This window comes from Macrotis lagotis, chromosome X (genome assembly GCF_037893015.1).
Source record: "Macrotis lagotis isolate mMagLag1 chromosome X, bilby.v1.9.chrom.fasta, whole genome shotgun sequence".
In the NCBI taxonomy this organism is placed as follows: Eukaryota; Metazoa; Chordata; class Mammalia; order Peramelemorphia; family Peramelidae; genus Macrotis; species Macrotis lagotis.
In genome coordinates this window covers 320295321-320307593 of record NC_133666.1, presented here as the reverse complement: position 1 = coordinate 320307593, position 12273 = coordinate 320295321, and the positions used below count along the sequence as shown (strand labels likewise).

Here is a 12273-nt window from a genome sequence, read left to right as displayed (position 1 = left end):
ACTAAACTTTCAACTGAAAGGATTGGTTTGCCATTTGTCAGAAATCTGAAGGCTACATCTGATTTATAATTAAATGGATTATGTATGCATATATACCATTATGTATATGGCTATACATATGCATACATGCTGTGTTTGTTATTTGTTTTGTTGATTCATGGCTTTTATTATCAATGAAAACCAAAGACCTAACTATAATCAAATTTTTGCGGTATGTCCAATTATGACTGATCAGAACAATACACACTTGTAATGCTCTACTACCTGGGAATAAATAGCCCATGTGATCACCTGGGCTGTTTACTCTAGACTATTGTATCACACGTTTCCTTTGAGCTCCTTCAATACTGACTTGATCATAGAGCACAAAATCCTCACTGATGAGGCCACGCCATGCTTTGTGGTCTACCAATACTATGGTTTATCAAGCTACATAATCAAGTGTAAAGTTCTTAAGAGAGACCTTCAGGGTATCCTTGTTTTGCTTCTTTGAATCCCCTTTTGAAGAACTTGTCCTGTGTGAGTTCTTCAGAAAATAGTCTTTTTGGCAAGCATACATTGTTATACTAACAACAAGGTCAGACCTCTATAGTTATACTCTCTGTGGTAATGTTTGGATATTTGTCACTTTAGCTCAAGAAAGGATGTCAGTGTCTGGTATCTTCTCCTGCCAGGTGATCTTCAAAATCTTCCAAAGAAAATTTAAATGAAAGTGATTCGTTTTCCTGATATGCTATTGGTAGACTGTCTAGGTTTTACAGCCATACAGTAATGAGATCAGCAGAATGGTTCAGTAGATATTCAGTTTGGTGTCAGTCTATAACTCTTCTGTCCTACATTTTCTTTTTTTTCCAAGGCAATGGGGTTAAGTGGCTTGCCCAAGGCCACACAGCTAGCTAATTATTAAGCATCTGAGGCCGGATTTGAACTCAGGGACTCCTGACTCCATGGCTGGTGCTCTATCCACTGCGCCATCTAGCCACACCCCTGTCCTACATTTTCTTTCAGAACCTACCAAATACTGAACTATGGTAAAAGTATGTGTCAACTTAATTATCAATGTGTACTTCCTTAGAAAGGACACAGTTGAGGTAACTGAACTTATATACAAAATCAAAATTCAAAACTACTCCATTTGCTATAGTCGATGGCTCCACATATGGATGGTGTATTGCTGGCTGATGGAGTATATGTGTATCCTGAGTGTTAATTGTTAAAATAAAATTAGCACAAGCAGGAGAGAATTAATACATACATTGTTGCATCTCAGCTTCAGAGGGTGCATTATTTGCAAAGAAATAACACATCAACACTCCCTCCACTTTTTTTTGGTTTGTATTCTTTTTAAGTTGAAGAATTTATCATCAGTGCAGTAGCTGACTTTGATTTTGTGTTCATCATCAGTAAAAGCATTTGATAACATGACTGAAAACATCATGCTATGAACTGAGATGCTGAGCAAGATGAGCAGAACCAGAACATTGTTCACCCTAGCAGCAACATGGGAATGCAACAATTGGGCACAATTTGGGGGCATCTACAATGGAAAATACCCTCTATATCTAGAGAAAGAATTATGGAGTTTGAACAAAGACCAAAGACTATTATCATTAATTTAAAATAAAAACATTATCGTGTTATGCCATTTTGCTATCTCTTTTACTTTATGTTTCTTCCTTATGGATATGATTTCTCTCTCATCACAGTCAACTTAGATCAATATATACCATGGAAAAAATGTAAAGACTAACAGACAGCCTTCTATGGGGAGTGGGAGGGAAGCAAGAATAGGTGGAAAATCTTTTAAAACAAAGAAAAGAAAATATCATGGTAAAACATCCTTGTTTAAATTCATTAGTGACCAGAAAATCACAAGAGCATTGTCCACTATCTAGAACCTAGACTGGCATGTCATTATGAAATTGATTTGCAGTCCTGATGAACTCCTCCAGGTAACCAAATTTTGGCAGGTTTTTCCATTAACCCTCACAACTGATGGTATCAAAGGCCTTGGTGAGATCTATAAACATTGTATTCAGATATCTATTCTGTTCCTGGAATGTTTTCTTTAGTTGTGAGGCAGGAAACAAGATGATGTGAACATAATGTGTGTATATATATATATATATATATATATATATATATATATATATATGTTATATATGTTATATATGTATATATATGTGTATGTGTATGTATATATATACACACACAAATATACACATATATGTGTATGTGTGTCAATGTATATATATATGTGTGTGTTTATATATTACATATGTATACACATGTATATTTATGTATATGTTTGCATACACACATCTAGGATATATAATGCATACATTTATATATATATGTATATATATACATATATATATATATTTACTTGTATGGTTGTTAATGCTGAAATATTCTATACAGCATAAAGATGCACAAAGACATATATAATTGGAAAGCAGTGACTGATAGAAGAGAATGAAAATGGAAGGGGGAAAAGATAAAAGGGGAAATGGGAAAGGAAAGGAAGGAGGCTGATACAAAACAGAAAAACAGACTGAGGGAGGTGGTGATCAGCAGTTAACACTGGTGAGGAGGGATAGAGTGAAAGGAGGAAGAATGTATAAATGGGCCAAAGATAGCATAATACTGAGTTAGTAACCAAAACTGTGTATTTTAATAGGATAAACTCTCCTATAAAATGGAAACAGCAGAATGGATGAAAAACCATAATAAAAAAATATACTGTTTACAAGAAATAAATTTGGAACAGAGAGATACAAAAAAGAGTAAAGGTAAAGACTGGAGCAGCATATATTATGCTTCAGCTTAAGTGAAAAAAAGAGGAGGAGCAATCTACTCATAAAAATCAATTTCACAATAAAGTCTCAATTAAAGATATAAAGGAAGTAATTACATTTTCTGAAAAGATGCAGGCAATGAAATAAACATATGTGCACCAAGTGGTATAGTTTGGAAATTCTTAGAGAAGCTGAGTTAGAGGGAGATATAGAAAGCAAAACTATAAAATTGGTGAATCTCAACCTCCTTATCTCAGAAACAGAAAAATCTATCCACTAAATCACTAAATAAATAAATAAAAAGGAAGTTAAGAAAGAAAACAGAATTTTAGAAAACTTAGTCATGATAGATGTCAGGTGAAAATTAAATGGGGAAGGAAAGGGATATAGCTTTTTCTCTTCAGTATATAACAGCTATATAAAATTTGACCATTTATGAGGGCATAAAACCCCCATAATCAATTGCACAAAGGCAGGAATATTAAATGCACAATTTTTTCAGATCATGATGCAATAAAATTGCATGTCATTAAGGGTCATGGATTGATCAACTAAAAAGCAATTGTAAAATAAATAGCTTAAATTTAGAGAATGAGTAGATCAAACAAAAATAATAGAGGTAATCAATAATTTCATCCAGGACAATGATAAAGATGAGAAATAATAAGAAAGCTGTAGTCAAAGCAGATTTAGAAGGGATTTTATATCTCTAATAGATTATATTAATAAAATAGAGAAAGAGGAAAGCAAAGAATTGGACATGCAACTAAAAACTTAGACAAAGAACAAATTTTAAAACTCCAATTAAATACTTAATCTGAAATTATGAAAATCTAAGTAATAACAAAATTGGAAATCAGAAAACTAATGAACTAACAAACAAAACTGAGATGGTTTTATGAAAAAAATAAAATAGATAAACATTTGGTGAATTTGAATAATAAAAAGAAAGTAAAAAACTAAATCAATAGTATCAAAAATGAAAAGGGTGAGCTTACCACCAATGAGGAGGAAATTAAATAAATAACTTACTGAAATGTATGCCAAGAAATATGACAAACTATTTGAAATGAATAAACATTTACAAAAATATAAACTCCCAAGATGAATAGAAAATGAAATAAAAAGTTGGAAAGGAAAATAAAAAGTAATTGAAGACACCATTAATAAATTCCTTAAGAAGAAATCTCCAGGCCCAGATGGATTTACAAGTGAATTCTACCAATCATATAAGGAACAATTATTGCCAATTCTACATAAATTATTTTTAAATTTAGGAGAAGTTCTGTCAAATTTCTTTATTACATCTATATGGTGTTATATTACACCAATAAGGTAGCAAAGAGATTATGAGAATTTATTACTAAGATAATACATTTCAATCAAGGAAAATTTATACCAGGTAGGCAGAGATGGTTCAATATTAAGACAGTTCAATAATTCAATAAAGATTATTGTAAAAATTGCAATAATAAAATTAATAGAAATCATAGCATTATATATAATAAAGACTGAAAAATGCCTCCATGTACATTATTGAATATGATTTTTATGTGTTGTTCATTCTTTGAATTAAATCCAATAAGAGTAAGTAATTAACCAAGCTGTTCTCACCCCTCTTCTTTCCCTCTGTATAATATGTCTTTTGTACCTCTTCATGTGATATAATTTACCTTATTCTGAATCCCCCTTCTTCCTGTCGCACTATACTCCACCCCCTTTTTAAATGTCTTAATTTTTTAAAATCATTCCATTAAAATCAACATGTCCATACCTTCAGTTAAGTATGCTCTCTTTAATATTGTTGCAGTTCTCAAGTGTTATGAGAATCTTCCTCCCATGTAGGGATATAATAAGTTTAATTTTATTGAATAACAATCTTTTCTTTTCCTTGTTTACTTTTTCATATATCACTTGAGTCTCCTATTTGAAGATCAAGTCTTCTCTTCAGCTCTGGTCTTTCATCAGGAAAGTTTGAAAGTCAAATATTTCATTAAATGTCCTTCTTTCCCCAGAAAGATTAAGCTCAATTTTTCTGGGTAATTTATTCTTTTTCTTTAGGTTTTTTTTTTGGCAAGGCAATGGGGTTAAGCAGTTTGCCCAAGGCCACACAGCTAGATAATCATTAATTGTCTGAGGCCCTATTTGAATTCAGTTACTCCTGACTCCGAGGCTGGTGCTCTATCCACTGTGCCACCTAGCTGCCCCTGTAATTGATTCTTGATTGTAATCCAAACTCATTTGCCCTCCAGAATGTCAAATTTCACATCCTTCTATCTTGCAATGCTGATGCAGACAGGTCCTTTGCAAACCTGCGGGTTCTTGGTACTTACATTGCTTCTTTCTGATTTCTTGCAGAATTTGCTCCTTGATTTGATAACTCTGGAATTTGAATACAATATCCTTTGCATTTTCTTTTTGGTATCCTATGCAGAATATGATTGACGGATTCTTTCAATGTCTATTTTGTCCTCTGGTTCTAAGATATAAGGCAGTTTCCCTTGATTATTTCCTGAGTAATGCTGTCCAACTCTTATTTTATTCTTAGGTTTCAGGGAGACCAATAATTCTTAAATTATTACTCCTGGTTATATTTTAAGCCATTTGTTTTTCCAATGAGGTATTCACATTTTCTCCTATTTTATTTTCATTTCTTTAAAAAATTATGTTTAAATGATTCTTGATGCTTCATGGTGTTGTTACCTTCCATTTGACCCAGTCTATTATTCAAGAAGTTAATTTCTGCAGTTAAATTTTCATCTCTTCCTCCATTTCTTCAAATGTATTTTTGAAGGAATCATTTTATTTTTGCATTTGCCAAAATGATTTTTTAAAGGTTTTACTTTCTTCTGTTATTTTTTTCTTCCATTCTGTCCTTTTGTGTGTTAAGTCATTCCGACATCTGTTAAGAGTCTCGATTATTGTCATTTCTGTGAGAAACCCAGGAGAATTAAAGGAATTCCTGACTTTTCTCCCCCATCTTTTCCAGAAGTCTCTCCAAATCATTATTGAATAGCAAATTATTAAAGCAACTCTGAAGTACCATCTCACACCTATAAGATTGACTAAGATAACAAAAAAGGAAATTGATCTATGGTAAATAGCATATAGGAAAATTGGAACATAAGGCATTATTGGTGGATTTCAGAAAAGATATAAACATTTTGGAGAGTAATTTGGAAATTATACTCAAAGGGTAACAAACATGTGCATACCCTTTGGTCCGGTAAAGCCACTACCAGGTCTATATCCCAAAGAGATCTTAAAAATGGAAAAAGTTCAACATATTCAAAAATATTTATGGTAGCTCTTCTTGAATTGGCAAAGAATTAGAAATTGAGCAAATGCCCAATCAACTGAACAAGTAATGGCATATAAATATTATAGAGAACTATTTTTCTGTAAGAAATCACGAGTGGCACGCTCCTGCCCTCCCTCGTTCCCGCCGGCGCCGGGGCTCTTCTCCCCGGGCCGGAAGCGTCGCGGCCTCGGCTTGGCGCGGGGCCGGGCTCTGGGGCCCGGGCCGACATGGGCAAGAAGCACAAAGAAGCACAAGTCAGACAAGCACCTCTACGAGGAATATGAAGAAAAACCTTTGAAGTTAGTACTGAAAGTAGAAGGGAACGAAGTCACAGAGCTCTCCACAGGCAGCTCAGGACATGATTCAAGCCTCTTTGATGACAAAACGGATCTTGAGAAACATAAAGACAGAAAGAGAAAAAAGAGGAAGAAAGGAGAAAAACAGGTCCCAGGGGAAGAAAAGGAAAAGAAACGGAGAAGAGTAAAGGATAGAAAAAAGAGAGATCGTGATCGGGCTGAGAGTGAAGCAGAAAAAGAACTTCAATGTCAACCTCCTATAAGATTCGAATTGCCCCCTGAGAAGCCTCTGACCAGTACATTGTCAAAACAAGAAGTTGAACAAACACCCCTTCAAGAGGCTTTGACAACTGATGAGACAATTACAAAGAAAGGACCCAAGTGTTTTCCTTTCATTTCCTGTGACTGATTTCATTGCTCCTGGCTAGTCTATGATTATTAAACACCCAATGGATTTTAGTACTATGAAAGAAAAGATCAAGAACAATGACGACCAATCCATAGAAGAATTGAAGGATAATTTCAAACTGATGTGTAGCAATGCCATGATTTACAATAAACCAGAAACCATTTATTACAAAGCTGTTGCACTCAGGAATGAAAATTCTTAGCCAGGAAAGAATTCACAGCCTGAAACAGAGTATAGATTTCATGGCTGACTTGCAGAAGACCCAGAAGCAGAAAGACAAAATGGAAATACAGCAGAGCGGGGAAGACAGTGATTATCTGCTAAAAGATAAAGATGGTTCTTTGGACAATGATATTAAAGTTTTCAAAAGTCCAAATAAGGAAAATAAAAAGAAAGACAAAGATATGCTTGAAGATAAACTTAAAAGCAGTAACTTAGAAAGGGAACAAGAGCAAATTGACCGCATTGTTAAAGAATCTGGAGGAAAGTTGACCAGAAGGCTTATAAATAGTCAGTGTGAGTTTGAAAGAAGAAAGCCGGATGGAACCACAACATTAGGACTTCTTAATCCTGTGGACCCTATTGCAGGAGAACCTGGCTACTGCCCTGTAAGATTGGGAATGACAACTGGAAGACTTCAGTCTGGAGTAAATACATTGCAGGGGTTCAAAGAGGACAAAAGGAATAAAATTACTCCAGTGTTATACTTGAATTATGGACCCTACAGTTCTTATGCACCAAACTATGATTCCACATTTGCAAATATCAGCAAGGATGATTCCGATTTAATCTACACAATTTATGGAGAAGATTCTAATCTTCCAGGTGGTTTCAGTATCCATGAGTTTTTGGCCACATCACAGGATTATCCATATGTTATGGAAGATAGTTTACTGGATGTTCTAACAAAGGGAGGACATTCTGGATCCCTCAGAGAGCTCGAAACACCAATAACTGAAGGTGAAACCCAGAATGGTAGTCTTGACAATGCAAAAGACAGGAGGTTATGGAAACAGACTCAGCTGGCTCCTTGGACTCTGGTACTAATAAGGACAGACTTACAGCTTTAAAGGCAGTCACAAACTTTGGAGCCCAGATTGAGAATTTTGACTCTGAAGAGGCCAAAGTGTTCCAGAGGAAACTTGATGAAACCACAAAATTACCCAGAGAACTTCAAGAGGCCCAAAATGCACATCTAAGTACCAGACATCCTCCTAATATGACTTGTCTTTTGGGACCATCTTACAGAGTGATGCATTTGGCTGAACAGGTGACCAATAATCTAAAAGAACTTGCTCAGCAAGTAACCCCAGGTGACAAAGTAAGCATGTATGGAATCCGGAAAGCAATGGGAATTTCTATTCCTTCTCCTGTCATAGAAAACAGCTTCATAGATCTAACAGAAGATCTTGAAGAACCAAAAAACATCAGCACCACTGAATGTGGATCTGATGGAATTTGAAGTTATACCAGTGGTTGATTATATATAGTGTATATATTTTTTTCATTCTTAACTTGGACATTTTTCAGGGCATGTTAAATATTTGTAAATTGTGTTTTTAATGTTACTTTGGAACATCAATTTTAGTGTTCCAGAGATACAACATGTATTAAAGTAATAAATCTGAACCTCAAATTAAAAAAAAAAAATCATGAGTGACAAGGATTTAGAGTAGCTTGGAAAGACTTTATGAACTTATGTTGAGTGAAATGAGCAGAACCATGAGAACACTGTCCAGTGAGCAACTATGAAGGATAAAGCTTCTATCAGCAGTTCTGTCAAGACCAATCCTGAGAAACCTATAATGGAAAATGTCATCACATCCAACTCAAAAACCTATGGTGTTTGTTGCAGAGCAAAGCATATCATGTTCACTTTTTAAAACTTCTTTCATGTTTTTTTTTCTTTCTTACTCATATTTTCCCCTTAGTTCTAATTCCTCTCTTCCAACAGGATGAAATTATAAATATGTTAAACATGACTCTACAAGCACAATTTTTACCTGATCATTTTCCACTGTGAGGAGAGGGGAGGGAAAGAACGTTGCTATAAAAAATACAGAACTCATTAACTTGAAAATCGATAAATGTCCTGAACTATCTTTGTATGTAATTGAAAAAGTAAAATCATATTTAAAAAAGAGAGTAAGTAAACTATTGAATTAATAAATAAAATTAAGGTTTGGTTTTAGGGAAAAAAAGAAAAAAGAAAAATGTTAATCAATGAAAAAGAAGAAACAAACCAGATTATCAGTATCAAAAATAAAAGAATGAATTCAGCAATAATTAAGAGGAAATTAATGATTTGTATCTATTTTATCGAACTGTATGCCAATAAATTTGAAAATCTGAGAGAAATATATGAGTATTTGCAAAATTATAAATTGCCATCTTTAAAAGAAGAGGAAAAAAACACTTAAATAATCCTATTCCAGAAAAAAAGAAATTGAGCAAGTCATAAATGAACTCCCTAGGAAAAGTCTCTATAGTCAGATGGATTTACAAGAAAATTCTATCCATTTTTAAAAGGTAATGGGCTTAAGTTACTTGCCCAAGTTCACATGGTAATTATTAAGTGTCTGTTCAAATTTGGACTCAGGTCCTCCTGACTCCAGGGTTGGTACTCTATCCACTGCACCACTTAGCTGCCAATCTATCAAACATTTAAACAAAAATTAATTCCAATTCTACATAAACTGTTTGAAAAAACCAGAGGAAGAAAAAGTTCTGCCAAATTTCTTTGATGACACTAATTTAATGCTGATACATAATCAAGGAAGAACTAAAATAGAAAGAAAATTAAAGATCAATTTCCATAATGGATGTGGGGTCAAAATAAATTAGGAAATAAATGAGCAAATTAGCAAAGAATGAAAATTTTAAAAATTAAATTAAAAATTAAATTAAATTTAAAAAATAATAATGAAAGAAATTAGCAAAGAAATTGCTGAAAACTATCACAAGGATAATAAAGTATGATTTGGTATGACTTATGCCAGGTATATAGAATTATTTCAATATTTGCAAAACAATTATTGTAATTGATCACATCAATAATAAATGTAACAAGAAATCACATGATTATCGCAATAGATGCTAAAATAAACAAAATACAAAATGTATTGTGATTAAAAACACTTGAGAGCATAGGAATGACTGGAAGTTTCATTAAAATGATAAGTATTATCTTTCTAAAATAATCAACAAGTATTATGTGTAATGGGGTTAATGATTCTATAGGCATCCAGAACATGTCAAATTAAATAAAACTTATTTAAAATTTATTAAATGTCTCATTGAGAAAAAACAAATTAAAAAAGACAAGCAAACAACTTATCTAGAAAATATATTCAGGAGAGACAATGTAAGGATCATTGGATTAACTCAAATTCATGCTTAAAAGGAATCTGGACAGCATCCTTCAATGAATTATCAAGGAAACTGGTTAATATTCTGGAACCCGAGGATAAAATAGTAATTGAAATACATCCATTCATAACCTCCTGAAAAAAAAGATCCTAAATGGAAAACTCCAAGGAAATTTATAGTGAAATTCCAGAATTTTCAGATCAAGAAAGAACTACAAGCATCCAGAAAGAAACAAGCAGAATTTCACAGGAAATATATTAAAAGAGTAGAGAGTGTTGAATATGAAGCATAGGAGCTTGGATTACAGTTAAGAATGAGCTACTCAGCAAAACTGAGCATAATCTTGCAGGGTGAAGAGATTCACATTTAATGAAATAAGGAACTTTAAAGCTTGCCTGATGAACAGATTACAGTTGAACAAAAAATTCAATCATCAAATACAAGAAAAATGAAAACATAAACGAGGTAAATAGGATAGAATAAGCATTTACATCATTACATGGGAAAATACTAGTTACTCTTTGGATGATATCTCTATGAAGGAAATTAAAAGGAGTATACAAAGACATAGGGTGAACCTATAAGTTGACTTTGATGTGATGATATAAAAAGCAAGGTGTGGAAAAGAAAGGATACACTAGAAGAAGAGGAAAGTGAGAAATGAGGGGGGTGAATTATATAGAGAGGCAGAAAAGTTATTGTGCAATAGAAGGAACTGAGAGAGGCTGAACATTGTTTTAACCTAACTCGCATCAGTTTTGGCTCAATGACAGAATAACCTGCACACTTAGTTGGGTATAAAAATCCATATTACCACATAAGAAGGTAGAAGGGAAAAGTGGGGTAGGAAGAAGAGGATTAATAGAAATGAATAAGGACTGAGGGACCTAGTGTTCAGAAGCCAAATATAAGATAGGAGGAATAGGGTGAAAGAAGAGAGAAAAGAAAGTATAATCAGTGGGAAAATATAATAAATGGGAATATACAGTGAGTGATGATACTTGAGAATTTTAATGAACTGAACTCTCCCACAAAACTGAGACAGATAGCAGAGTATATTAAAAACCTGAATCCTACAGTATATTGTTTCAGAATGACACATTTTAGATGCACACAGTAAAAGTTAAAAAGTAGAATAATATGTTATGCTTGAAGTTAAAAAAAAAAATCAGTGGTAGCAATCCTGAACTCAGACAAAGAATAAAAGCAAAGGCAGATCCAAATAAAAAGACACAGGTAAAAATTACATCTTGCTTAAAGGCATTATTCACAATGAAGTAATATCAATATTAATATTATACACCACATAGTAATTTTTAAAGAAGAAGCTAAATAAATTCCTGGAGCAATTAGACAGACTATGCTAGTGGGAGACCTCAAACAATCAGAAATATACAAATCAAAATATAAAATAAACAAGGAAGAAGTTAGTGAGGTGAATAGAATTTTAGAAAAAAAATAGAAATGATAGACCTATGGAGAAAATAGAATGGTAATAGAAAATAATATATGTTTTTCTCAGGGACATATAATGGTACCTGTACAAAAAATGACCCTGGAATAAGACATAAAAACCTGACAAGCAAATGCAGAAAGAGGAAATACTAAATACATCCTTTTCAGGCCGTGGTGCAATAAAAATTAATAAAGAACCATAGAATGATAGATTAAAATCAATAAGAACCTAATTTAATGCTAAAGCATTAGTGGATCAAACAATAAATCATAAAAATAATAAATGATTCCATCAAAGAAAATGAAAATAATGAGACAACAAATTAAAATTTATGGGATGTACCTAAATCAGCATTTAGGGGAAATCTTATGTGTTTAAATCTATATATCAATGAAATAGAAAAAGAAGTAATACGTGAAATTATATAATTAAAATAGAAAAGGAAATATATTAAAATCTTCAATTTTATCCAAAATTATAAATTCTGAAAAAAATAAAAGGAGAGAATATTTAAATTGAAAGTAAGAAAACTATTAGAACAATAAATAAAATTAAAAGCTTGGCTAATTTGTTTAAAGAAAAGAAAGAAGAAAAACAAATTGCCAGTATAAAAAATGAAATCTTGTATTCCCTAACAATGAAGA

At 32.8% G+C, this 12273-nt stretch overlaps 1 pseudogene; it reads left to right on the top strand.

Moving 5' to 3' along the window:
* Positions 1 to 6165: 6165 nt before the first annotated feature.
* Positions 6166 to 8428, top strand: LOC141499079 (bromodomain-containing protein 7 pseudogene; annotated as a pseudogene).
* Positions 8429 to 12273: the final 3845 nt, after the last annotated feature.